A 5,598-nucleotide genomic window follows, 5' to 3' on the forward strand; every position below is an offset into this window, starting at 1 on the left:
AGACATGAAGATTGAAGCAATAAACATGATTGAATAGCTTACAGTAAGCAGTAAATAGATTAATAAACAGGGGTTCGAAATCTTCTCTCTCCGGAACAGAGTTTCAGACTTGTCTCCCCAAAAACTCTCAAAAACAAAAACTCTCTCTAAGAAAATCTAAGGTTCGATATATGGTGGCTAAAAACCCTATTTATAACTTAAAAACACGTTTTGGGCTTCCTTGTAATTATTGGAGACTTTTGGGCCCAACTCCTTCTTCAAATAGGAGACAAAATCCCCTTTTCCTTATTTCTCTGACAAGTGTCGCGCGTCACTCTCCATCTGATTCTGACCCGTTCCCTGAATCTGTTGGTGATTACCCATCGGCTGCGGATTGAACCCTGGTGGAAACTTGTGTTGCTGCGGTTGGCTGTTGAAGTTGTTACCCTGAGACGCTTGATTCTGCTGAGTGTAGCCGTGCTGTTGCCCACTAAACTGTTGCTTGGGTTGAAAGTTATTCTGAAATGGAGCTTTTTGAGCATAGCTTTGTTGTTGTTGTTGAGCAGGGTACACCTGGTCTTGAGGGTTGGCTACATTTGGGTTTCTGTATGAGAGGTTTGGGTTATCCCCAGCAACGGCGCCAATTGATAACTAAGAGTTTTCACTCTTTAAAGAGGTTATCAATACCCCTGTCCTTGTAGTACAAGGTGTTATCAAACCAAACTTGTGTATGGAGACACTAATCTATGTTACCTGTTATCTTAAGTCAAGAGAGAAAGGGTAAAGGTTTTAGCAAAACTAATTAACAAGTAAATAAACATGAAAATGAAACTAAAGACAAGATTTGAACTAAGTAAAGATGCAAATGACAAGCAGGTGATTCGAATGATGATAATATATGATAAAGGCAGAAGCTTTGGACAGGATACTTGACTCGGGTGCTTCCAAGCTAAACTAATGGGTTAATGAATCATTTTATCAAGCGGTCTCATTTCTTTGAACTCAAGGCATGTTAATCTTCTCATGAAAGTATTAAACATCTAAACTGATCCTCTTTCATACCAAAATCCCTTTTGAGAAGCATGAATCAGTCAGCAATAAGATTCAGTTCAATATGTCATTTAAGAGAACAAACTATCACTCTCGCGATGAAAGACTCTTAAACCTTTAACCAAGTGGTTCAGACATTTCTACAAACACTTTTGATGCGAGATATGTCTCAGATCTGAACCTCAAGTGATGTGCTTGGATCCAGCTTAGAGATCTCGTCGGTTAAAGAATGAAACATGCAAGACTAGACACCTAAACCCATTAATCTATCTTGAAAGCACCCTAATCTACCTATCTAAAGCCGCTTAAACGACTACTCACTGATCATAACGAGCTCACTAAGTCCTTTGCAAGACGTGTAGCCAGTAATGATAAGGAGTTTAATACTGGATGATAAAAGAAAATAAAGAAAGAACAAGATTCAGATGCAAAGAAAAGATATCGGATTAGATTAATCAAGTTTCACAAAAGAGTCAAGTTCTTAACGCTAAAAGAAGATAAGAGATAAGATGATAAGGTTTTTGGTCCTAAAATGTATTTATAGCATAGGGAAAGTGTCGCGGGTCAGCCCGGAACAAAGCGGGTACTGAGCCGCCTTCTCAGGTTGATGGGTGAGTGCCACGGTGTGTCGGAGAGTGAAGCCGAGGCCTTTATGTCGAGGAGTGCACGTGAGCAATGATCGAAATGGAGATCTCGTGAAGAACACCTCAAGAACATGCCTGAACCCTAGTCTTTGATCCATCTTCACGTGTGTGTTCTTGAGCCGTCTCGTTCTTGATTCTGGAGTCGTGACAAGGGACCTCGCCATAAAATGACGCGGGGCTTGGTAGTCGAGGGGTTTGGTAGAACAGAGTTTGGTATGCACGCCGAGGCTATTACACCGAGGTGCACGTTCAACACTTATTCATTTCCAGCTTCATTTCTTACGTGTGCATGCCTTGATCCCATCATGCCGAGGTGTCGGCACGAGGTCTAGTCCAAAATACTCCCAAGATATGAGCCTTGACTTGAGCAATGTCGAGGTAATGATGCCGAGGCCTGAGAAAATACTTAGCGCGTATCACAACTCATTTAGGCTCGTATCGACAAACTTGCCTTCCGGAAGCAGTAACTTTCAACACACGACTCCAACTGCTTTGAGACCAGTTCCATAGTCAAGATGACTCAAGGATTGAACTTTGGTGAAGAAACCGTCGGAGCTTGGGAAGTGGAAGGCTTCCTGGATTTCACATCTTTGCACTGCATTGGAATCACCGGAAAATAAGCTTTTGGACCGATGTGAACTCCGAAGACCTTATCTTTCAAACCATCGCTCCGAATTGAGCGATTCCAAGCGTTCCGAGAAGGTCTTTCACAGATCTCAAACTGTGATGAAGACCGGGCAAGCTAGTTCGGAACGGAAGGGCTCCGTCCCTCGTGATCTTTGAAGTCTGCTGTTCGGTTCTCGGGTACGTGCAATACTGGTGGATCCTCCGGAAGCCATATCTTTCTCCTCACTGGTCCGAATTGGATGATTCCAACTGTTCTGGGATCTTTGCTTGATTATCTCCAACTTTGAGGAAGACCCCGCCAACTGATTCTTTAATAAACCGCCTATAGAACCCTGCGTGGTCCAGGAAACTTCTTATTCCTTTTACAGAATTTGGAGCTTGTAGGTTCACCATCACCTCGATCTTAGCCTTGTCCACCTCAATGCCTTTCTCTGATACCTTGTGTCCCAAGACAATCCCTTCCTGGACCATAAAATGGCACTTCTCCCAGTTCAAGACAAGCCTATGCTCCTCACACCGCTTAAGAACCTGAGATAGATTAGCAAGACATTCGGAGAAAGAGGAGCCGTATACGGAGAAATCATCCATAAACACCTCAACTTTCTCTTAAATTAGATCAGAGAAAATGTGCATCATACATCTTTGAAAAGTGGCTGGTGCATTACATAAACCGAAAGGCATTCTCCTATAGGCATAAGTGCCATAAGGGCAGGTGAATGTCGTTTTCTCTTGATCTCGGGGGTCTATAGGTATTTGAAAGAACCCTGAGTACCCATCAAGAAAACAAAAATAAGGATGATTAGCTAGCCGTTGAAGCATTTGATCAATGAATGGTAAAGGAAAGTGATCTTTTCTCGATGCAGAATTCAATTTCCTATAGTCAATGCACATGCGATGGCCGGTTATAGTTCTTTAGGCTATGAGTTCATCCTTATCATTTTTCACCACCGTGATCCCACCTTTCTTGGGCACAACGTGTACAGGAGATACCCACCGTGAGTCAGAGATTGGGTAAATTATCCCTGCCTCAAGGAGCTTTAGTATCTCCTTCTTAACCACCTCTTTAAGGTTTGGGTTAAGGCGACGTTGGTGATCAATAGAGGACATAGCTTGGTCCTCTAGGTGGATCCTGTGGGTGCATATATCAGGAGAGATCCCTCTAATATCAGCCAAAGAATACACTATGGCTCTCATGAACTTTCTTATTTCACTAAGCAATGCACGCTCTTTATGTTCAAGCAAGCTATCGTTTATGATCACAGGAAAGGTGGAGTTTAGACCTAAGAACGCATAACTGAGCCCTGTTGGTAAAGGCTTGAGCTCAACAGCGGGTGCATCAGCCTCATTACAATCGGCATCAAAGCTACATTGGCCCGGATCATCAGATGAGAAATCGAATCCTACAGCCTGTAGTATTGCTGTAATAGCACTCCCAAAAGCTGGAGTAGCGTCCTCGCAACCATGTAAATCATGCTTCACCTTTACCATATTCTGCGCTATGATCCAGGCAAAGCAGGCAAGTCGTGGGTCGTCCATAAATGGGATCTGAAGTGTAATGAGCTCAGTCTTCAAAACACCTCCCATGTTGGCTCTAGAGAAGATCATGTGTGCTAAGAGTTTGTGCACAACTCTCACTGCTGGGTGGCTAAGAAGGGCTGACTTCGATCTCCCACTATCATAGGCTCTATGACCCATCTCTCTCCACAGGTTAAGATCAGGTTCATCTTCAAGGTAAATGCCATCAGTGTATGGAAGCTTAAGAGCTTCAAAAACCTCGGAAATGGTGAGAGAATAAGGCTGTCCGCGGATAGAGAATGACAGGATGCCATCTGATGCTCTGGGGTTCTTCCTCTTTGTGTGGTGGAGTGTAACAGTCGCTAAAAGCTCACGGACTAGCTCAGGATAAGTCGGAAGGTTCGGCTCCATGTAGGGTCTCAGCTTAAGTGCATCGATGTACCAGATCACATTTTTTCTGATTCCAAGCATCTCTAGTGTATGATAATCAATGCAAGGCGTGGGTTTGATGTTCAGCTTCTTGAAACGTCTTGCATAGTCCACTCTCGGGTTTGTCTCCCTCCCAATGTATCGAATCTGTGGTGGCTCGGGAGGTGCTCGTGTTTCCCTTGAGAGCTGGAGCAATCTCATCACATAGCTTCTTCTTCTCGGTCTGGCTTGGTTCAGCATGTACTCTCCTAGAGTAGCATCATCGGGAATGTCCTCGGAGCTGCCACCAGTGCGACGGCTCCTTCGGGATCTGGTTTGGTCCATTTTTCTGCAAAACGAAATGGTTCTTGGAAAAAGAGTGAATATGGATGCTGATTTTAACACATTAAGATCTGTTATACTAATATAAAGAGATTAATTAAAACCATGAGCAAACAAAATTGATATTAAATCAGAGAAATCAAGTGGTTCATGACTAAATTCGGATTTTGATGTTCTCAACATAGAAATCTTCTAAAAATCGGTTTTGATGAGCAATTTCCATGTAAATTCTAAAGATTACCCAATACTAATCACTAATCACACAAGACTAAATCAAATTCATCAATTTTGCTGTTCCAAATTCGATTTTTATTAAGCATGAAGAATCCAAATTTCAAAAATCTCAATTCCTCTTAAGCTAGGTGCTAAAATCGATTTTTAGATAACCTAAATGGATAATCTATCATTCTTAAGCTATTTCCACCATCAATAGACCAAGACTTGGTTTTTAAAGGAAACCCTAAGTTCAAAATCGCATAAGAATGGTGAGTTTGAGGTTCATACCTTGCTGGAAAGAGAGAATTGATGGCAGAATTGAAATCAGCTTTGAAAAAGAGAGAGGTTTGAGCCACAAATCTCTTAAAAGCTTAAGAATTTAAAAATGTGTTCTTTCTCCTAAATCTCCAATTCGTTTTGGAAGAGAAGAGAAGAAAGAGTTTTGATCCAAAAAGTTTGTTTCTTTTCTTTAAAAAGCGTTTTTGTAGCAAAAACGGAAAATTTCTGGAAATTTTAAGTTTACGGGAACTTACCTTTTCTTGTTTGCACATTAGGAAAGCTTAAAACTTACGGAGGATCTTTTCGGGTTTACCGGTATCATTACGGAAATCACCAGGCAACACCAAGCAACGCCGGGAAATCACCAGGAAACACCGGAAAATCACCAGGCAAAACCGGGAAATACCGAAAAACGGCAAAAATCCGCGGATCCCTTAGAGTTCCCAAAAACGTCAGGAGACGCGCGACCGCGGTGGCTGAGGGCTTGGCTGAGGTCACATTCACGGCGCCGCAGTCGATGCACCCTTGGCCGCGGGTC

The sequence above is a fragment of the Eutrema salsugineum genome, unplaced genomic scaffold (genome assembly GCF_000478725.1).
Source record: "Eutrema salsugineum unplaced genomic scaffold, Eutsalg1_0 scaffold_7, whole genome shotgun sequence".
NCBI lineage: Eukaryota > Viridiplantae > Streptophyta > Magnoliopsida > Brassicales > Brassicaceae > Eutrema > Eutrema salsugineum.